At 36.9% G+C, this 24352-nt stretch overlaps 2 pseudogenes; both read right to left on the reverse strand.

Annotated features, from left to right (window-relative positions):
• Positions 1 to 2871: 2871 nt before the first annotated feature.
• Positions 2872 to 3766, reverse strand: LOC149177826 (cytochrome P450 78A4 pseudogene; annotated as a pseudogene).
• Positions 3767 to 3989: 223 nt separating this feature from the next.
• LOC149177827 (cytochrome P450 78A4 pseudogene) lies at positions 3990 to 4928 on the reverse strand (annotated as a pseudogene).
• Between the last annotated feature and the right edge of the window lie 19424 nt (positions 4929 to 24352).

Raw genomic sequence — 24352 nt, forward strand, 5'->3', positions numbered from 1 at the left:
TATATAAAATTTAAAAACCTGTATCGATTCCTCTAGCCCTCCTCAAGCTAGGAATTGTGAACTTCTAAGAATGGAACCTAGAAATAAAATAAACTACCCCATTGTTCCAAATAATTTAAATCCTTAAATCACAACAATGTTTGACAACATTCAAGGAGAGAAAATTCAGACTCTTGGAGTTGAGAGAGCCATTCTAATGAGCAAGACTTCAAAATAATGCATAGTTTCACGAAAAGTTATCTTTGCATCTCAAATTTACTCAGATTAGTGCATAGTTTCACGAAAAGTTATCTCTGCATCTCAAATTTACTCAGATTACAGTTACTGCGCCATTCTAATGAGCCAGACTTCAAAATAGTGCATAGTTTGGCTCAAAATTATCATTAAGAATTTCAGAATTTACTCTTTAGATTATAGTCGTTACTTTTTAGACCTGAGGTTACTTAGAACTTCATTGTTGAAAGAATTTTGTTGACCAGAACTTTAATTTCATGTATTTCAAAATTTATGGTTCACATAGTTTTAATTTACATAAATTATTGGTGTATATAAATAAATATATTTTGATTAGATTTTGAATATTTTAATATGTTATGAGTTTTTGATGGCCAATTCCAATCCAGTATATTATGATTTTATTGGTAATATTATCTTTTTAAATGATTTTATTAGTAATATTATATTTTTTTAAATGTTAATCTTGTGATAATTTTTGTTTTGTAAACTTGGGAGGACTACATCTTCACCATGTCCAATATATCACCCATATCGGGGCGGGAAATTGAACCGGTGACTTCATATGAAGGAGTGTCATAACAGAGCACCGGTGACTTCATATGAAGGAGTGTCATAACAAAGCACCGGTGACTTCATATGAAGGAGTGTCGTAACAGAGCACCCTATCACCGTCTATCCAAGACGTCGTGGACTTGATCTTGTGATATTGATAAATTTATTGGCTATTGATATAAAATGTTGTAAATCCTTTAGTATCTTAATATTAATTATTATGTACAAACTATTGATTAGGAAAAATTTAACATGATGTTATAAATTCGTTTGTTTAAAATATATTTTTGAATGCATAGATGAATTTAGCACCCCTAAGGCAATGCGATAACACTAAAACTTATAAGTCTAACAAAACCCTGGTGGATTTTGGGAAAATTTGAGGGGAGATATACCTAAAAAGGCCTCGAAAACTTACAATACTACTCTACATAATCAATGTTGTCTTCCTCTCAAAGAAAATGAAAAGACAATTGAAATTAGAAATGACTATTTATATCATCATAGATGCCTTGTTATTATGCAAATTCATTGAAGAGAGATTCCTTCATTGTATAACCCAAAAGATTTTCAATCATATTTAAGACCTCTCACTGAGAGACAGTTAACCAAAATATCCATATAAGAGGGTGTTTCAACAATAAAAACCAACCCTAACAAATTATGAAAACTAGTTCCTACTTGTCTAAATTATGTTTTGAGATTGTTGTAACCTATAATGCTAGGTTGGAAAAAAAGATTTAAACAATGTCATTAAATCATTTTATCATATTATGTTATTGTGTTTTGCTAGAGGGAGATTTTGACTTCATCAATCCAATTAATCTACCATCTTTGACTAATCACACTTTATGTTGATAGTAATTATTTGTTTTAATCTACCATTTTTGACTAATCACACTTTATGCGTATAATGATAAATTGTTTTAATAAATGAGTAGAACTTATTTTATTAATTCAATGTCTTTTTAAAATTCAAACTACTCCTAAACTTATTTTTTTAACCATTTCTTTATTTAAAGCTATTTGAACTTTGTAATATGCCTAACCTCCTGCATAGGATGTCTTTCACTTAACAGGGGATACAAAATCATTAAAAAAATTATTGATCCAAAAAAGCATTCACAGTAAATAATTAAAAAATCCACATTTCTATTTTCCCGCACTCGTCTCTATTTTAAAGGAGAAACAACAAACCGTGGTGCGCCGCTTTGGTTTTAGCTGCTTCGGGATTCAACAGGCTGAAGCAATATTTTAGCAGCGGGCCGAGGTCCCATGCCCGTACCGGTGTGTTCGTACGGATGAGAATGTGGGTCAAAGAAGAAGCCGTGGACGCCGCCATATCGATCTTGGCAGACGTGTTGATAGTAGATACCCCTCATATTTAAGGTCCCGAGAAACGCTTCGCCACCTGTTCGTTCGTTTATTGCTTATTGTTTCATTGACGAAGAACTGCAACAGATCCTCCGACGACGAGACCATACAAAGGCAATCACCGAAACAAAATACGGCAGAGAAAAACTTTTGAAAATGAAATGCGTGCTGCTATAAGAAGTTGCATGATTCTTGGGAAAGCGTAAGCGTATGTATTTTTCCATGGTTTTAAAGCATAATTTTCCTCTGAAACCGGGTAGCTACAATGCTTATATTGTAGTTTTAGATTTTATAGATCTCTTGTCTTAGATTTTGCAATCTGGATGGACCTCTTCACCCATCGAAACGAAAAGAAAATAATAAGCTAACAGAATTCTGCATGGATCGGACAAAGGTATGAAATTATTTAACATAGTAATAGCGGCAAGACAAGATTGAAATAGGTGGTAACTCATCATCTTTATTCAATTGTCGAAATATGCTCACACGTCGGATAACCTAACCTTAATGTGCAGCATACACACACACAGCTTACAATAATTCCAAATCAAAATCACCATCGTTGTTCTATCCATCACAAAAACACACAATCTCAATCTCTTCTTCTTGTGACGAAGCATGGGTCAGAGAGTGTACCACTTGCAATCGAAATACAGAGCCTAGTAATACTGACAAACAGAACATGAGGTGAGGTGTAGGTGTAATTGACTAGACAGAGACAGGGACAGAGGATTTAATGAAAGCGAAAGGCACCCGCATGACGGGAACAGAATGAAGAGGATGAGCCATTTCGCATGACAGCTTCAGGACCTCGGACAGATCAACCGGATGTTCAGCATGAGGAAGCCATTCAAAATGATGGAGCAACTTGGCCACCCAGAGGTTAACAGTGGCAAGGCCCAGAGCCTTCCCCGGGCACACACGACGACCAGCACCAAAAGGAGCAAGCCTCAGATCGTTACCCCTCACATCCACGTCTTCCCCGCCTTCCGACACCACAAACCTCTCCGGACGGAACTCATGAGGTGATTCCCAAATGTTGGGGTCGTGAGTAATCGACCACATATTCACCATGGCCGTCGTGCCCGCCGGAACACACATTCCGTTGATGTTGACATCTTCAGTTGAGAGCCGCGCCCATGATAGCAGCGGTCCAGGCGGATGCATTCGCAGCGCTTCCTTTACCACAGCTTGGAGGTACGGCAGCTTAGGGATATCCGCATCAACCACGCTGCGGTCTCGCCCCACTACAGCGTCCAACTCTGCCTGAGCTTTCTTCTGGGCATCTGGATTCAGCACCAGTTCTGCCATGGCCCACTCCGTCAGCAGAGCCGTCGTGTCTGTGCCACGAAAAATCATCTCCTGCATACATAACATTACATAAATTAGAACCAAACTTAGTTAATGCCCCTCCCCAAAGGCAAGGGCCTCATTCATAAGTTTCGGTGTGAAAAAACTAAACTAAACTAAAATACGGAGAGATAGATCAGATGAGAGTGTGGTGAAAAAACTAAACTAAAACACAGAGATACATAGAAGATGAGAGTGTGAAAAAACTAATAGTACGGACCCAGAGAACAGCGATCATATCCTCCTCATCTAGCTTATCTTCTCCATGCAACGACAGCAGAACGTCAACAAAATCGGATTGATCACCCGTTTCGCTGTTCCGCTCTGCACGTCGGTGCTCTTCGATGATATTTCTAACGAAAGCTCTCACACGCGGCACAAGGCGGGCGCAACGAGCATGGATTCGAAGAGGGTCCAGCGGTCGCAGCCATGGTAGATGATCCGCCCAGTTGAACGCTCCCAACAGCTCGAAACCCTCATCCACCATCTCCCGCACAAGTAGAAGTACATGACATATCGAACCTCCTTCCAAACACGCTGCCCATGATATTGTTCAGCGCAGCTCCTTGCAGGTGTCGTCGAACCCTAACAACACCGCTGGACTGACATTCCTTCTGAATATCAAGAAGCATTCCGAGAGCATCGGCCTGGCGACCAGGCTCGTGAGCAGCGATTCTGCGCGGAGCGAAAAAATGCGCGGAAGAAATTCTCCTGAGCAGCCTCCAGTAGTCCCCATTGGGCGCAAAGCCAATGGCCCGCCCAAACAATAACTGCTGCGCAGATTGCTTGAGGGGTCTGTTGGCGAAATGAGGAGAGTTGAGCAGCTCCCGGGCCACTTCAGGATCCGATGTAATAACGGCGGGCGTGGAGCCTAAGCTAAAGGCCATAAGCTTCTTGGCGCCATGAAGATGAGCCAGATATTCGAGCTTGCGGTGAGCAAGACCGATGCTCATGTCTAGCAGACTTCCGATGATGGGCCATCCTTTGGGACCAGGAATGGGTACGCCGCCCGACCTCCTGCGTCTCCCCGCCCACGCACAGCCTCCCGGGATCAACCAGGAGGCCAAAACAGCAGATACAGCAGCAATAAGCAGTGCAATATAAAGATGCCACTGACGCCACCCACAAACATCGTCGGAGTCCAACGACAAACGACTGCAACCATTTCTAAAGAGGAGGAAATAGAGCCACCACCCGCCTCCTGCAGAGCTCCCGCGATTCTCACTCTCAGAAATGGATGGCAAATACAAAAACTAAGCAGCAGCAAGAAGCCAGAGAGAGATATGAGCGCATAGAATGTGGAGGGGTTGAAGCGGATTTATAGCTCCAAGGGTTCCATTCCACGGGAAGAGAGGGAAAAGCCGGTAACCGTAAAAGGCAGATCCCGAAACATCTATTAAGTCGATACCATTCATCCGTTGGAATTCGAAGTGGACGCACATGCACTTGGTTGAAACATTTATTAAGTCGATACCATTCATCCATTGGAATTCGAAGTGGACGCACCAATGCAATTGGTTCAATTTTGGGAAGATTTTGGTGATTTGAGTTGTTAGGATGGATTTTGAATGTCTCAGCCGTTTTCTTCTTTTTTCTATGGCCTTGACCCTATTGCTAACATTAAAAAAAACAATTCAAAAACTCACTTGCAAAATTTTGGAAAACAAAAACATTAGATTCAGACACAAAATAATTGCCGGTGTGGTATGCTTAAATGACTGTGTACTTTTAAATTTCTGGAGTATTTGAATTGCGTAGATTACAGAGTTCAAATTTATTCTTTCCGCAAATGCCAACTAGATTTCTCACAGAATGAAAAAAAAAAAAAACCACTGAGTGTCTACCAAGGCGGAGTTCCTCCCCGGAAGGCCAAAAGTGGTCAGAATCTAGACAAAAAAAATTTCAAAAAATCTTGTAGAGACAATATTTGAATTTGATGGTGGAAATGGATTCAGCACCATCAAAAACTCATGGGGCACCTAAAAGTTTGATCTTTAACCACTGTAAAAAACTTGCATTTACAAAAACCTTTGCCGGATTTTCTAAAAAGATGGCCTGAATTTCCATGAATTTCAGGGGCAAAAGAGCCCCCTAAAAACAAATGTTGAAAATTAATAATTAAACAAAATTATGATTAAATAAATTTTATCATCTATATAATCTTCTTTTCATTAATAAATTATAATTACTTTGATTAATCATATATTTTCTTTTCTAATATTTAAATATTTTTATCTTTTCTACTTTTAATATGTATACACTGGTAATATATAAAAAGTTCAAAAAAAAGCAAATTTTATTGAAGTGTTAAGAAATGGGGAGTAAATTTTATTATATACAAAAATACATTAGTGAATCAATATAGTACACTATGTACTATGTTTAGCTAATCAATATAGTACACTATATACTATGTTGCCAACTAAATTTCTGACACAATGAAAAAAACTAAACGTTGAAAAATAATAAGTAAACAAAATTATGATTAAATAAATTTTATCATGTATATATTTTTCTTTTCATTAATAAATTATAATTAATTTGATTAATCATATATTTTCTTTTCTAATCTTTAAGTATTTTTTATCTTTTCTATTTTTAGTATGTATACATGAGTAATATTAAAAATTGGAAAAAAAGAAATAGCAAATTTTATTACAACGTTAAGAAAAAAGAGTAAATTTTATTATATACACAAATACATCAGATTAAATTTTATTATACACAAAAATACATTACTGAATCAATTTAGTACACTCTATATTAAAGAATCAACATATTACACTATGTACTATGTGCAGATATTTGAGTGCACTCTTTATTTTTACGAACAAGGGGAAATGGCAGAGTAAATTTTATTATATAAAATAATATATTATCAAATCAATGTAATAATATTTATAAATATATTAAATTGATAAATATTTCAATAAATTATTTTAATTATATAAACATTAAGTGTAAACAATATTTTAGTATTATTAAGAGAATGTTTTACTTTTAATTGTTTTCTAAATATCAATATGGATTTTATTTAGTAATAATTAATAATATTTATAAGGTGAGATATTTTTGTTTCAGAATAAAAAAAATTGAAACTTTTAATTTAATTGTTAATAATTATCTATAAAATATACTTATTAATAATTAGAGATAAAAACTAAGGCGCCATCTACCGAGGCGGAGTTCCTCCCCGAATCTAGGTAAAAAAAATTCAAAAAATCTTGTAGAGACACTGTTTGAATTATGTTTTTTCAAAAAATCTTGTAGAGACAGTATTTGAATCAAGTTTTTTATCGTGGAAACGTTTGGGGCACCTAAAATTTTGAAGTTCAACCACTGTAACTTGCATTTACAAAAAAAAACTTATTTTCCCAAAATATGGCCGGAATTTCCATGACTTTCAAGGGAAAAAAGCACTGCTAAAATAAACGCTGAAAATTAATAGTTAAACAAAATTATGATTAAATAAATTTTATCATCTATATGATTTTCTTTTCATTAATAAATTATAATTACTTTGATTAATCATATATTTTCTTTTCTAATCTTTAAATAGTTTTATCTTTCCTATTTTTAATATGTATACATGGGTAATATAGAAAATTGAAAGAAAAAAAAAAGAAAAGAGCAAATTTTATTAGGGTGTTAAGAAATGGGAGTAAATTTTATTATATACAGAAACACATTAGTGAATCAATATAGTACGACATGTACTATGTTTAGTGAATCAACATAGTACACTATGTATTATGTGGTCAACTAGATTTCTGACAGAATGAAAAGAAACACCTTAGTGAATCAATATAGTACGATATGTAGTATGTTTAGTGAATCAACATAGTACACTATGTATTACGTGGTCAACTAGATTTCTCACAGAATGAAAAAAACTAAACGTTAATAAATAATAAGTAAACAAAATTATGATTAAATAAATTTTGTCATCTATATAATTTTCTTTTCATTAATAAAGTATAATTAATTTGATTAATCATATATTTTCCTCTCTAATTTTTAAATATTTTTATCTTTTCTATTTTTAATATGTATACATAGATAATATTAAAAATTGAAAAAAAGAAATAGCAAATTTTATTACAATGTTAAGAAAAAAAAAGAGTAAATTTTATTATATACAAAAATACATGAAAGTAAATTTTATTATATACAAAAATACATTAGTGAATCATTTTAGTACACTATGTACTAAACAATCAACATAGTACACTATGTACTATGTTTCCTTTTAGAATACGCAGATTTGAGTGCACTCTTTATTTTTACCAAGCAGGAGAAATTGTAGAGTAAATTTTGTTCTATAAAATAATATATTATCAAATCAATGTAATAATATTTATAAATATATTAAATTGATAAATATTTTAATAAATTATTTTAATTATATAAATATTAAGAGAAAACAATATTTTAACATTATTACGAGAATGATTTACTTTTAATTGTTTCTTAAATATTAAGATGGATTTTATTCAGTAAAAATTAATAATATTTATATGGAGAGATATTTTTGTTCCAAAAAAAAATTTGAAATTTGAAAAATTAATTGTTAATAATTATCTACAAAATATTCTTATTTAATAATTAAAGATGAAAACTAAAATTTATATCAAATACTTATTTTGAGGATTATATTTTTTACTTTTCCAACATATTATTAATAAATAATTTTTTTATGATATAAATTTATATATTACATTAAATTAAAATATAGTAAAAAAATAAAACTATAAAAGATTAATGTTATTGTTATTTCCCTTCCAAGTTAATTGTCTCTGAAAATAACAAATTCATATAAAGTTTTTATAATTTCATTTTCAACGTGAAGAGATCGATCTCCTGTATCATAAATAGGTTAGTTTTCCATAAGCTTCATCTAAATGTAATTTTTTACAAGTTAATTATAATTTTGAACATGTCCACCACGACCATGATGGAATAATGTTGTCTAGATTTCCTTGGAAAACATGTGAAGAAATCCATGGAAATGACCTCCCATTTCCACTCTCGAATCGCAATCCACTGTAGTAATCCGCTTGTGTGCTTACATTTTGCTTTTACCTGTTGACGATCCAAGCATCTAGCCACAAACTCTGCCACTTCCTTCTTTAGACTCAACCAATAATAAAACATTTTCACTGTTTTCAATGTCTTTTGGTATCTTGGGTGCCCTGAGTACGGTTTTGAATGGAATTCACACAAGATAGTCTTCTTGAGCTCACTTATATTCAAAACATAGATCTTGTCCCTAAATCTGACCAAACCATTCATTGTGAAATGATAGTCAACATCCTAATTACTTGTGCCATGTTGTAACCTCTGCCTAAGATCCTTGTACATGTCATCCTGTTGTCCTTCCTGTGAGATCTGATCCTGTAAATATGTCCCATAATAGCTCATAGTTGTTATATGATTCACCTACACTCTCCTACTAAGAACATCTACAACCCTGTTTTCCTATCCCTTAATGTATCGGATCTTAAAATCAGACTCACTAATCATGGCCAACCATCTAGCTTGCCTGAAATTCATATTCAGTTGGTGAAACAGATACCTCAATCCACCATGATCGCTCATTAATACAAACCTCCTGCCAAGAAGATAGTGCCTCCACATCTTCAATGCATGACTAATCGTTGCCAACTCAAGATCATGAGTCAAATATTTATGCTCGTGCTCATTCAACTTCTGTGACTCATAACACACTACATGTCCTTCCTATATTAACACTCCACCAATTCCTCTCTTGTAGGCATTTGTACACACCGCAAACTCCTTGTTTGAATTTTCAATCTTTAGAACTGGAGTGTTTGTCAACAATTGCTTTAATTGCTCAAATCTTTCTGCACATTCCTCGGTCCATTCAAATATCTTACCTTGCCTTTTCTGTGACGTAATAGGATATGTAATCCAAGAGAAGTTCCAGATGAACATCCTATAATAACCTACTAGATCCATAAATGATCTTACCTCGTCCATGTTTCTAGGAACGGGTCACTCCATGATCGCTCTTATCTTTTCTGAATCCATTGTCATGCCTTCCTTGGAAACAACATGTCCCAAATAATGTACTTTTGTGTTAAATAAATTGCATTTACTAAGCTTTGCATGCAACTAATTCTCTCTTAGCAATTTCAACATTGTTGCTAACTGTTCGACATGCTCTTCCTCATTCTTAGAATATATCAATATATCATCAATGAGCACAATGAAAAACCTAGCCTGATAAGGATGAAACACACTATTCATCAAGCACATGAGTGTAGTTGGAGAATTAGTCAAACCAAATGGAACTACAATAAACTCACAATGCCCATACCTAGTGTTATAGGCCATTTTGTCGCATCTCGTCAATAGGCCTTCAAACAGGATCAATTCACATCCTTCAACATATTATCATAGTTCTTGCATAAAGCCCTAAGCATGAATCTCCCTAATCCCTGCGTTTTCCCCCTTGAATCCTTCATTTCAGTGATTTTAAGGACCAGGGAACCCTGCATGACCGAGAAATTGTGTTGCAGTGCGGTCTTTCTTTCTCTCAAGGTGTTGTGGAATGCACCCTCCAAAACTATGGGGGCGCAATGATTATAGAAATTAGGGAAAAAATAGTAAAAAATCTGGAGCTTCGTCTTCTAGAAGCTTCCGGAGGTTGTTTCAACCACTTACCTTGGATAAAAATTTGAATCCTATCTTATTCCACCTTGGAGAAATCACCATCTTATCCCTTGCGCTATCCTCCCATCACATTTTGATCTCAAGCCTAGATTGGTAAGTGGATAAGAATTCATGAGCTACCTCTCCTTCCTATATATTTACCTCATTCCACAAGGATTTGGTTGGTTGTTGTTCGATTTTGGGGAGTGATTCTACCCTTATGTTGATGATGTGGGAGATATCTCTACATTCATTAGGGTGATTAGAGGTGCAATTTGTGACAATGAAATTACAAGTGAACTTGGAGGGGTGCTTTTACAGGATCAAAACCTTCTTCTTTTTTGTAACTCACTCCATTTCTATTAATGCAAAGAGTTCTTCTTTGTTTTCCTATATATGATGTTATGGTGTCATATATTTCACTACCATGTTGATCTATTGAATAAAGTGATTATATGATGCTACATACATTTTTTGGATCGTTTGATTGTGTTACCTCACTGTGCAGGTTCTAATAATAATAATCGAAGCTAGGATTGGAGCATTCAAGATAAGGAAGGAGCGAAGCATACGACAAATTCCAGGTAGGCTTCATCTCGTTATCTATTTGCTTTAAGGAAAACATTAGTCCCTTTGTCTTTTTGTTGTTTTAGGTGACTCCACTAGGCATAGGGAAGATACTTTTATCCGCAGTCGTAGATTTTTCATAACAAATTGGCAAACACTCCATCACCGCTCTTATATTTTCTGAACCCACTAATATGCCTTCCTAGGAAATAACAAGTCCCAAGTAATGAACCTCTGTCTGAAAAAAAATTGCATTTTCTAATCTTGGCATACGTTTGATTAGTATTCCTAAATTGATGTCATTAATTGTCAACCCGGGGCTCGTAAGCTGATGAAGTGAAGGTGTACTATATGTACTTAAGCAACCTCTTAGAGCTTTTTGTCGTTTGGGGTGTTGTTTGTGGTTAATTTATCTTCCTAAGATGGAGTGGTGATTTATAAACAGATGAGTGATGGTGTGTGTAAGGTGAGTTCTAGATGAGTGAAGGTGTGTGATTAGTGGTTTCTAACTACTTGCTGAAAAGGAAAAGCTTGAAGGAAATAAATAAATTAAAATGAACTGAAAGCAAAGAACCACTTTCTAATGGCATTAGACACCATTCATGCTGCTGCAAATAAAAGGTAAGAAAATCACTTAAAAGACCAATGATAATGTTTATCTCTTCCTAACTCTCTGCCTCTAACACATAGTACTGTGTAAGACACGATTAGGAAGTAGCTAAAGATAAGTCTAAGAAATGATAAAAAATGAGAAAAATCTACTTTAAAGACTAGTTATAATGTTTTGCTCTTTCTAACTCTCTGCCTCTAACACATAGTACTGTGTAAGACACGATTAGAAAGTAGTTAAAGATTAGTCTAAAAAGTACCCAAAGCCAGCTGCAAGTTATTAGTATTCTGATCTCTAAAAGATAGACAATTTATAATAAAGAGACCATTCATATGTTAGCAGACAGATTTGAGAAATAAAACTAAAAAAATCAGCTATGAAAATAAAGTAAAGGCAGCAACTTTGAATCTGTCAACTGAAACTACCACTAGATACAAAGCAAATACACAAACACACAAGCAATCCCGGGTTAAAAACCTGCAAAAGAACAATGCTGATCAGCTTAAAATAAAGGCTGGAAATGAAATAACATGAAAGTAAATTACGCTGTACATGTGTCAAGAAAAGGAAATGCTGAATGGAAATAAGGAAATGCTGAACATAAAATACTATACAAGGCTAACATGAACAGGGGCCCTCCATTCATATAACCCAAAGAAGACTCAAGGTATTGAAAACTTCAGAACAGCACTGCTTCTATTACTCCATGTGCAGAAAATTACAGTCAAGAGTGCTAGAACAGCACTATAAAAACAGAGTCTTGGAATGCACTAAAATTATAACACAGCAACTAAAACACAGCAACTAAAAAGTAACATAAGCGTACGCAGACGCAAGTTTTTATAGGCATCTGAAAGATGGCCTAATGCGTACAGCTAAAACTGAAAAATAAACTAACTGTCATACGTAATTAAGGTTCAATAACACGTCATAAGCCTGCGTGGATGAGCTGGAGGTTCTGGTCGTTATGGGCATTGAATCCAGAGTTGGATTATGTCCCCCACAACCTGCATAACACGGACTAGTCACCGTTTGAACTGACGTGACCCAACAGCTTACGTATCACCGTTAAGCTGCCTTTGTTGACCGTAACTTGACCCTCGTTGACCGGAGGTACAAATGACGTGGCTAGGTGAACTAATAGCACAGGAACCTCGAGCACCTTGATTCCTAAGTACCCATGTGGCTGGTTTGGCAAAATGACACGTGGAACCTTGAGATTAACAAAAAGGCTGCGGGATCATCAGATGGCTGCGGAATCAGCAGATGGCTGCGGAATGCCTGTAAATATGTCAAAATCTAAACAAAACAGTCACACATTAGCAAAATTCCTTAATCATGCTTAAAGTCATATAATGTAATGATCTGGGTTGGTTTGCAAGGAAAATGAGGCAAAAGTGAGAGATGAATGAGGGAAAACTGTAGATAATGGTGGATAATCAAGTGTAAAGTAGAGGCTCTACATACCCCCACTACGAGGGCATTGCATGTCCTCATGCAATCAAAAACATTGCTCAGTCCACCTGTTGGGATGCCTCTGCCAAGACATCCAACCTTCTCTTCTTTCTCTGTGTGGCCACATTAACTCTTGGTCTTTTCATCAAACACCTGAATTTCAGATTGATTAAAGCTCTGTTTAATTTTCTGCATCTCTTCTTGAGCTTTTTGTTTTCCTTCTGCCACAGGCCCATATGAAGCATGGTGTTATCTTGAACCATCTTGTCCACATTGCTCTGTATCTTCAGTTTTTCATTTTCTTGTTTGATGTGGCGATTTAGTACCTCTAGCTCAAATATTTCCTGCTTCAGTGATTGGACTTGCTGCTCCAAAGGTTGAGCAGTGCTTGGACCAGCAACTGCTTGTTCTAGCGTCTCCAGGTAATTATAAACTTTTTGCTGATCAGGGTCAACCTCAGGTGATTTCTTAGGACTAGGCTCATACTGAAATTCAGATCCATGTTCATATTCAGGTTCATGCTCAAAAGGACTTTCCTCACGTGGAGGACTGGTGTCAACATACTCAGCGTGTGGAGAGCTTTTCTCAAAGTCAGGACTTGTAGCACCTTTTTGAGGTGTGCTTAAGTCAATAAAGAATGACTTTTTGTTATCTGTGGCCCTCTTTTTGCTTTGTAATCTGCTGCTCCTTCTTACGGTGGTAGTGCTCTGTTTTCCTTTTTGTGCTTTTTGCTTTTGTTTCTCCACCTTCTTGGAAAGGGCAGTTTCATGGAGTTGGGCCAACCTTTGTGCTAAGGGCTGAGTGTCTTCCTCACTAGAGTTCTCAGGAGTAGCGTAAGTTTCTTGGGCTACAGCTTTGCCTTTATCTTTCTTTTGTTTTATCCTACTCTCTTTTCTCTTTTGAGCAACTTCTTGGGCAAGTTCTGAAAGGGTTTCTGTGATGATTCCTTGAGCTGTTTGATCAGTGTCCACAGCAGGCTCAGGATCAATTTCATGTTCAGAATGATGTACATCAGTTTCTTCTTCAATCTGTTCTTGGACAGTTTCCTCTTGGACAACAGTTTCAAGGGTAGCCTCTTTTCTTTTTCTTCTACTCTTTCTAGGCACAGAGGTTTCTCCTGCTTCTTCAAAATGGTTTCTCACAAGAAATTTCTCACAGGTATCTCTTTTTTCTTTCAACTGTTCCTCAACTAGCATCTTAACAAGACCATGATGATACAGATGTGATTCAATGTTTCTTGGGTTCCTTTGGACAATTGAACACATTTTTCTAAGACTTGAGAGTAGAAAATATGGAAGGTTAATATCATCTCCTAAGAAATGCATCATGACTTTGGCATGGTAAACATATAAAACTCCAAACCTTCCCTCACAAGTAAAGAATTTTTGCACTAATAACAGTAAAGTTGTCCATTCTTCCTTGACATAAGTAACAGGAATCCCTTTTGTAAAAATGCTGGTATCCATACCTGGGTTCTTTAAGATTTGCTTCCACTGTTGGTCTTGTACTGATCGGTTTTTAAACCATCTTTCTCTAGTTTGTGGGAGTGAAGTGGCCTGTGCTATGCTGCTCTCAGTGACTGTAAACTTCAGGTCCCCTATCTCCACTTGATTATCTTTGTCTCTGAAGGAACGTGCAAAGGCCTTCGTAACCTCTCTGTGGTAACCTCTGAATTTCTGGATGCATTGGAGCCAGTTTGCTTTCTGCAAAGCCTCTTTAACTTGAGGATATCCCTCCAGAAATTTTGAACCCTCGGGTTCTGCTCTCAAGAGTTTACCCATTGGCTCTACGGCTCTGTTCTAAGACTTTTGGAAAAGAAAAAGGTTACACGGCTTCAACAGTGGCCCTAACACAGTAAATTTACGGCTCTACTGTAACAGCCGTAACATACGTTCACTGATAACCAGAATTAGCAGAGAGGAAAACGTAAAACAGAGTATGGCTGAGGTAGCAGCGTAGTGAGCACAGCGGAATAGGAACTGTGGAAATGAAACAGCGTGAATGGAATGATACGAGAGTATGAGGGTTATGAAATGATGGGTAGAAACGGTTAGGTCTTTAGGTTTCGGTCATGGGTTTACACTTGGCTGCGGGAATTATGACGCAGAGAGACGTAGTACAGTAGTCTACGTCACTTAGGTACGAAAATCTTAATGGAGGAGGCAGCCGCAATTGAGTTTCAAAATCGTGAGGATCATGACCGATAAGTGTGGGGGATACGTGGATTTTTGGTCATATGATGGGAAAACTGGTAATCATCACATTAAATGGCAAGAAACATAACCCCGAAAAATTTGCAAAATGAGATAACCGTAAGTTTAAGATTTAGATCATACCTCAGATTCGCGCTTGGATTGCCTTTGATCATTTTCCACTAACCCTTTATTGTTTTATTGCTGTTGCATGACTCGTTTCCACTTATTGTTGATGACTTCTGAACTGTAAATTTCTTTTCAAACAGACTGTGTTTTTTTTTTATGCAGGTGCAGAGAGCTGCGGAATCGTTAGATGGTTGCAGAATCTCCAAATGGCTGCGGAATCTGCAGTGGTACCCTCCGGCTGCACAAAATAACTTTAGTTGTCTAAAAAAATGACTTTATTGATGGAATGAAATGTAATGAATGGATGGATGGATGGAAAGAAATGAGGTGAGGTGAGAGTGATTAAATGAATGAGATAGTGAATGAGGTGGATGAAATGGTGAAATGAGATAGAAGAGAGAGAGATTTTTTTTTTTTTTATTTTTGGAAAACATGAGGTGTCAGGTGACCCTGATTTTCACCTCAGGTTTTCTGCATGAGACTGCCAATCAGAGATTGGTTTTCAGGCTCATACATTTATTTTTTTTTCTTCTTTTTTTTTTTTTTTTTTTTTTTTTTTTTTCAAAAACCAAAGATTAGGCTGATGGAGGAGAAGAATCCTTCTCCACCAACCTGATTGCAGAATCTTCTTTAAACAACTTGACAAACTCTTCTTTTGAGAATGGCTTTTGGTAGATTTTCAAGCGATGGCCATTCACAATAAGAGGAGTATGAAATTCATCAATAGTTTTCACTCGAACTGCTCCATTGCTAAAGACTTCATCAATCTCATATGGCCCAAGCCAATGAGTTTGAAACTTTCCTTTGAAGTCTTTGAACTTTGAATCAAACAATAGAGCCCAATCTCCTTTTTGAAACTTTCTTTCTTTGATATGACGATCATGCCATTTAGATCTTTGGTGCTGAACTAGATCGGTCCTTAGAATTGCATCTTGTCTTATTTCATCTAGCTCATTTAGCTGGTCCATTCTGTGTCTTTGAGCTTCTGAGAGGCGCATTCCCAATTGGACTGCCATCTTGAAGGTCTTGATTTGGAACTCAATGGGGAGCAGGACTTCCTTCCCATAAACAAGTTCATAGGGAGAATGTCCTGTTGTGTTCTTCCATGTAGTCCTATAGGCCCATAAGGCTTCAGGGAGCCTTTCCGCCCAATCTCTTCTATGAAGATGAACAGTCTTGGTGATAATGCCTTCAAGAACTTTATTGGTAGATTCCACTTGGCCATTTGACTGTGGATGGTATGGAGTAGATGTTCTGTGCTTGATCTTATATTCCTCCAGCAGCTTCTCCATTAATTTAGATGTAAACTGGTTGCCCTGATCTGTCACAATTTCCCTTGGGACACCAAAACGAGTGAAAATATCCTCAAAAAGAAATTGAACAACTGAATTTTCAGTGGCAGAAGGCAATGCTTTTGCTTCTACCCACTTAGTAACATAATCAGTACAAACCAGTATATACTTCTTTTGCTTTGATGGAGGATTAATTGGTCCAACGAAATCTAGAGCCCATTTCTCAAAGGGTTCGATGCATACCTGAGGTTGTAGAGGCATTTCATTTGAAGGAGTTGGTTTCCCAACTCTTTGGCAGCTGTCACACCTTTTAACATACTGCTTTGCATCTTTAAAGAGAGAAGGCCAATAATATCCTAGAGAAAGGATTTTATAGGCTGTCCTCTTATCAGCAAAGTGCCCGCCGCATGGTTCATCATGACATGCCTTAAGGATGTCAGGCATTTCATCTTCCCGAACACACCTTCTGATTATACAATCTGGCCCTGTTTTGAACAATTCATTAGAAATCCAAGAATAATGTGCACTCTCCTGAATGATTTTCTTTTTTTCATTAGGAAATAAGTGTAGAGGAAGCTTCCCTGTAACAAGATAATTAGCCATATCTGCATACCAAGGAGTCTTGGTAGTCACTGCAAACAAGTATTCATCTGGAAACTTATCTTCTACTAGAGAATCTTCATTAGTGTTTTGGATTCTAGACAAGAAATCAGCTACTGTGTTTTGTTTTCCAGGTCTATCTAACACAGTAATGTTGAATTCTTGTAAAAGCAAAAGCCATCTTGTAACTCTACCATTAGTGACAGGTTTGTTCATTAAATATCTTATGGCAGAGTGATCAGTATGGACAAAGGTTTCATAGCCGGTTATGTAGTGTCTAAACTTGTTGATTGCATGTACCACAGCTAAGAACTCTTTTTCTGTAACAGTATAATTTAACTCAGTGGGAGTCAAATTCTTACTTGTGTAATAAATGGCATAAGGGATCAAATCCTTTTGTCCCAAAACAGCTCCTAGAGCTGTATCTGAAGCATCAGTAGAAATGTGGAAAGGGAGTTTCCAATTTGGCCCCCTTAAGATGGGTGCTTCAGATATTCTAGTCTTCAAAGCTTCAAAGGCAGATTGACACTCAGGATCCCATTTGAACTCACAGTCCTTGGTAAGCAATTTGAAAAGAGGGGATGCTATCTTAGTGAAGTTTTCAATAAATCTTCTGTAATACCCAGTAAACCCAAGAAAACTTCTAACATCCTTCTGGCAATTTGGAACAGGTAACTTAGAGATGACTTCAACTTTGGATCTATCAACCTTAATCCCATCTCCTGAAATATGATGTCCTAAAACAATCCCTTCAGTAAACATCATAAAACACTTTTCATGACTTAAAGAAAGATTTGTTTCCTTGCATCTTACCAATACTTTTTCCAAATTTTCCAAAACTTCTTCAAATGTATTACCATAAACTGTGAAATCGTCCATGTATACCTCTACACAATCATGAATCAGATCTGAAAAGATTCCTAATACAGCCCTTTGAAATGTAGCGGGTGCATTGCACAATCCAAAAGGGAGTACTCGGTAGGCAAAAATTCCCCAAGGACAAGTAAATGTGGTTTTGTCTTGATCTTCAGGTGCTACCTGAATTTGATTATACCCACTAAAACCATCCAAGAATGAGAAATACTTTTTACCTACTAAAGTGTCTAGTACCTGATCAATAAAAGGTAGAGGGAAATGATCCTTTAAGGTTGCCTTGTTCAATTCTCGATAATCAATGCAAACTCTCCATTTACCATTCTTTTTGGGCACTATAACCAAGGGAGAAACCCATTGGCTATCTGAAATGGGGTAAATGAAGTTTACCTTGAGCAATTTCTGGAGTTCTTCTTTCACGATTTCCCTAAGGTTTGGATTCATCCTTCTTTGTGGTTGCTTAATAGGTCGGCTATTTTCTTCAATGTAGATGTGATGAATACAAGTCTTAGGATCGATTCCTTTCATGTCAGTGTATTCCCATGCAAAGGCAATGGAATGTTTTTGCAACAGTTTAGTTAATTCTTCTTGTTGTGGTCTTCCCAAGTTTTTGTTAATGTTCAATGTTTTTCCTGGAAGGATTTCAACTGTAGAACTACCAAACTCTTCCATTGAGAAGAGAGACATCTGTCTAGAGGAAAGATATTCAATGTCTGCATCTAACTGAAACTGTGTAGAGTCATATTCTAAAGGTATTTCAAAATTTTCTAATGTATTTAGAATTTGACTATCCTCACTGATTTCAGAGATGGTTAGAACAGGTTGAATAGTATCCTCATCATCAACCCACTCATCTTCTCCTATTTCTGTTATTGCCTTTGCTGGAGGATACAAGTTGAATTTCTTGGTGGAATTACCATCTGATATATACATGTCCCCAGACCTACAACTGATGAAAGCATCAGCTGTGGCCAGCCAAGGTCTTCCTAAAATAAGAGGATGTCCTCCTAGATTGTTCTTGGGAGTTAAAATCATAAAATCAACTGGATATTCCCAAGAATCTAGAGAGACTGGAATATCTTCCAATACACCATCAGGTTTAATGATTGATCTATCTGCAAGTTGCAGTAAAGTAGGTGTAAAGAGAAGGTTAGGAAGTTTTAACTGATCCATGGTCTGTCTACTCATGATGTTGATCGCGGCTCCTAAGTCAATCAAAGTATTTGGGATTTCAACCCCATTAATATGAGTTTTGACAATAGGGCTACCGGGATCTACATATTTTTGCATGGTAATCTTACCCATCATTATGTCTGCAATTTTTCCAACTAGATGTATCCTTTTAGTATCTCTGGTTCTTTTTCCTGTTTTCTTCAAACTCAACTCCTTTATTGTCTTCGCTAGAATGGGAATTTCTTTAATGGCTTGTAACAAGGGGATCTTGATACAGACATTCTTCAATTCATCTAGGAAGCTATAGTCAGGCACCCATATCTGCTTTTCCACCCCTTTGTCAATTTGCAATCTTTCAGGAAAAGGAGGTGTAGCTACAGGTGTAGGTTGCTCAACTATGGGAGTTGTAGAGGTTGATTCTTTTTCTTTTTCTTTTTGGATATTTTGGTTTTGAAGTGATACTTCAGAACCTTTATTGACTTTGAGAGATTCTTCCTCAGAAATGCTTGGTTGTTGAACACTTGTGGAAGGTTGATCTAAGATTCTACCTGATCTGAGTTGTACTTCATTGAGAGGAACAACCATATAGGTAGGGAATGGTTGACCTTCCATCATGTAAGCATTTTGAGGGTTCCTATTATTTGGATTTGGTAATGGCTGAGAGGGAAGTTGATTTGATTTCTGCTGGGATTGAAGTGATAGTTGAGAATTTTGATTTTGTGGAGGAGGTTGTTGTTGTTGAGGGTATGGCAATGATAGTTGTTGACCTTGGTTTGGAAGTTGTGGGGCTTGCTGATTCTGAAATGATGGAGGATATTGATAGAATTGAGCAAATCTCCCATAAGGATTTTGCATGCTTTGCATCCATGCTTGAAAAGCATTTTGAGGTTGAGGCCAAGGTTGTTGCCAAGGATTCCAATTTGGTTGGGATTGAGAATTCATAGAGTTGTTAAACCCTTGATTCTGTTGTCCTTGCCAAGGTCTCCTTGCAATAAAACCGAGAGATTCAAGTGTATCTGGATCCTCTTGAAAGACTGCTTTGAGGCCAGGAATTGAAGGACAATCCTTGGTCTCATGAGTTTCTGAGCAAATTACACATGTTTCTACAACGTGTGCATCTAAGGGACATTCCCTTAAAGCATGTTTCTTTCTACACTTCGGGCAAAAGATAGCCAAAGCCTCAGCTTCTGCTTTTTGTTTATTGTGAATCTTAAGGGTATCAAGTTGTTCACTAAGACTCCCTAAGATGTCAGTTTTAAATTCATCAAGCATACTGCCGATTTCAGCCCTACTCACCGATCCTGTTGCAGATTTATTTGCCCTAAGGAGAGAAGGATCTCTAGGCCCTTTTTGAGTTTTTGATTTGCCCCTTGAGAGATGGATACAGAGTTCTGCTATATCATTGAGTGAAAGTTGAGAAATATCCCCTTTCCCCATCATGTTTAAGATGTCTATCCATTCATCCCTAATGGCTTTTAATAAGAGGGCTTTTAAGGTCTCTTCATCCAAGGTACTCATTTTTGCTCTCTTCAAGTTATATTGAAATCTTTCAAGTAAATCTTCTAAGCTCTCATCTTCTTTTTGTATCATTTTAAAAACCTCGTCCTTGTGATTAGTAGGCATACAATAGTCCAAATACCTATCCAAAAATGTCTGTTTCATTTCATCCCAAGTCCTAATGGATTGAGTGAGTAACCCCATGAACCATTTCAAGGCTCGATCCTTCAGTGTTGAAGGAAACAATTTGAGTTTCTGAGAGTCATCCAGGTAGTCATAAGTTCGACACACCACTTCAAACTCGAATAAGAATGTTTCAGGGTCCTCAGTCCTTAACCCATGGGAGTTAGGGAGGACAGATGGTGATATGTTTTTCATGGTGGCTCGGGAATCCTCATTAACAATGGGAAACCCAAATGAATTATCCCCATCTCTATTTCCTCCTCCAAGGGGACCTCTACCTCCATTATTGTTATTGTTGTTTCCTCCTCCTCCTCTACCTCTACCTCCTCCTTCTTCCTCTGCCATGATGATTCTCCTAGGGATTTCAAAATCTTCTGGTTCCTCTACAAAAGGTGAATGAGAAGAGATTTCTCCTTCTTCTTCAGATGATTCCAATTCCTCAATTACAATTGGTCTTCCTGTAGGAGAAAGAGAAGAGTCTCTTCCTGGTTCAAATTCAATAGAAGGTGTAGGAGAGTCAACTCTTGGCTCTTGAATTCCAGGAATTCTAGGACTAGGAGTTTCGGTTGGAGATAAGGGGGGTGTCTCTTGCCTATCCCTTGAAGCAGATGGACTTGTAAAAATTGAACTTCGAGCTCTAGCTAAAAACCTTCCTCTAGAATCTCTAGCTCTATGCATGTCATTATTTTTTATTATTTTTCTTCAAGTCAAGTTAATAGTTCTTTTTCTGATCTTCCAGTTCACTCTAGGTGCAAGAAGAGAGCATACTCAAGAAACTACCAAATCAATAACTTTCTCTTTTCTGATCCTCCAGATCACCTTGCAGTGCAAGAGGAGAGCATACTTTGATAGGTTATCAACTTCTTTCCTTGAAATTTTTATGTTTTTTTTTTCTAAGAATATGGCTACTTAATTTCACTTCCCCGGCAACGGCGCCAAAATGTTTAGTCAATTTAGTATTCCTAAATTGATGTCATTAATTGTCAACCCGGGGCTCGTAAGCTGATGAAGTGAAGGTGTACTATATGTACTTAAGCAACCTCTTAGAGCTTTTTGTCGTTTGGGGTGTTGTTTGTGGTTAATTTATCTTCCTAAGATGGAGTGGTGATTTATAAACAGATGAGTGATGGTGTGTGTAAGGTGAGTTCTAGATGAGTGAAGGTGTGTGATTAGTGGTTTCTAACTACTTGCTGAAAAGGAAAAGCTTGAAGGAAATAAATAAATTAAAATGAACTGAAAGCAAAGAACCACTTTCTAATGGCATTAGACACCATTCATGCTGCTGCAAATAAAAGGTAAGAAAATCACTTAAAAGACCAATGATAATGTTTATCTCTTCCTAACTCTCTGCCTCTAACACATAGTACTGTGTAAGACACGATTAGGAAGTAGCTAAAGATAAGTCTAAGAAATGATAAAAAATGAGAAAAATCTACTTTAAAGACTAGTTATAATGTTTTGCTCTTTCTAACTCTCTGCCTCTAACACATAGTACTGTGTAAGACACGATTAGAAAGTAGCTAAAGATTAGTCTAAAAAGTACCCAAAGCTAGCTGCAAGTTATTAGTATTCTGATCTCTAAAAGATAGACAATTTATAATAAAGAGACCATTCATATGTTAGCAGACAGATTTGAGAAATAAAACTAAAAAAATCAGCTATGAAAATAAAGTAAAGGCAGCAACTTTGAATCTGTCAACTGAAACTACCACTAGATACAAAGCAAATACACAAACACACAAGCAATCCCGGGTTAAAAACCTGCAAAAGAACAATGCTGATCAGCTTAAAATAAAGGCTGGAAATGAAATAACATGAAAGTAAATTACGCTGTACATGTGTCAAGAAAAGGAAATGCTGAATGGAAATAAGGAAATGCTGAACATAAAATACTATACAAGGCTAACATGAACAGGGGCCCTCCATTCATATAACCCAAAGAAGACTCAAGGTATTGAAAACTTCAGAATAGCACTGCTTCTATTACTCCATGTGCAGAAAATTACAGTCAAGAGTGCTAGAACAACACTATAAAAACAGAGTCTTGGAATGCACTAAAATTATAACACAGCAACTAAAACACAGCAACTAAAAAGTAACATAAGTGTACGAAGACGCAAGTTTTTATAGGCATCTGAAAGATGGCCTAATGCGTACAGCTAAAACTGAAAAATAAACTAACTGTCATACGTAATTAAGGTTCAATAACACGTCATAAGCCTGCGTGGATGAGCTGGAGGTTCTGGTCGTTATGGGCATTGAATCCAGAGTTGGATTATGTCCCCCACAACCTGCGTAACATGGACAAGTCACCGTTTGAACTGACGTGACCCAACAGCTTACGTATCACCGTTAAGCTGCCTTTGTTGACCGTAACTTGACCCTCGTTGACCGGAGGTACAGATGACGTGGCTGGGTGAACTAATAGCACAGGAACCTCGAGCACCTTGATTCCTAAGTACCCATGTGGCTGGTTTGGCAAAATGACACGTGGAACCTTGAGATTAACAAAAAGGCTGCGGGATCATCAGATGGCTGCGGAATCAGCAGATGGCTGCGGAATGCCTGTAAATATGTCAAAATCTAAACAAAACAGTCACACATTAGCAAAATTCCTTAATCATGCTTAAAGTCATATAATGTAATGATCTGGGTTGGTTTGCAAGGAAAATGAGGCAAAAGTGAGAGATGAATGAGGGAAAACTGTAGATTATGGTGGATAATCAAGTGTAAAGTAGAGGCTCTACACCAAGCATGAATGTGGGACTCACAACAGAACCAATCAAGGTTTCCTCGAGCTTTATCGTATCACCACCGAGGGATTCCTAGGCCGAAAACCATCATCAATACAATTAGGCTTTAATGCAATCCCATAATTTGGATCACTGGGCCCTAAAAAAGCATGGATGCCTCTGAATCTTTAAACCTAAACTACGAGGAATTTGTGTATCTCCACCTCTAGGATTTAACATCTTTCTCGCCATTGACGAGTCAAGGATTCCTAGGCCCAATGAGGTTCCACCGTCTAGGATTTATCGTATATCTTGCCATTCACTGGTTGAGGATTCCTGGGCCTAACGAGGTCATACACAATCAGACTTCACCATAATCCACCTTCACCAACCTAGGGATTCCTAGGTTTTTGTTTCTCCCCTTGCACTACCCCACTCAGTTTCGAAAACCATTGGGCAATCCAGCTCAACCAAAACAAGAGAACCCCATCACACCATGGCTATCCGAAAATGGAAAAGCAAGGTTAAAAACCACTGTCACACCTGGAAAAACCCATGCCAAAGATAAGAAGAGAACCAAAACACACATGCATGTACCATGCATGCGAAAACTAGCAAGGAAACCATACATGCAACTCGATACCTGCAAGTAATCTCGCTCTTCCTTTCTTGATCTTTACTTCCCTTTTCTTTCTTGTCTTTCCTTTGCCTTCCTTCCTCCAATGCTAGAGTGCTCTAAGAATTCTCTAAGTGCCCAAGAGTATGAGAAAGTAAAGAGAATAGAGAGAGATCTCCAAAACTGAACTGACTAAAGGTTGTGAATTGATCCTCCGAAGAATTTTTATCAATGAGACCTCTATT

Source organism: Pinus tabuliformis, chromosome 4_1 (genome assembly GCF_031772625.1).
Source record: "Pinus tabuliformis cultivar Carrire ecotype Pingquan chromosome 4_1, CPIR1, whole genome shotgun sequence".
NCBI classification, from domain to species: Eukaryota; Viridiplantae; Streptophyta; class Pinopsida; order Pinales; family Pinaceae; genus Pinus; species Pinus tabuliformis.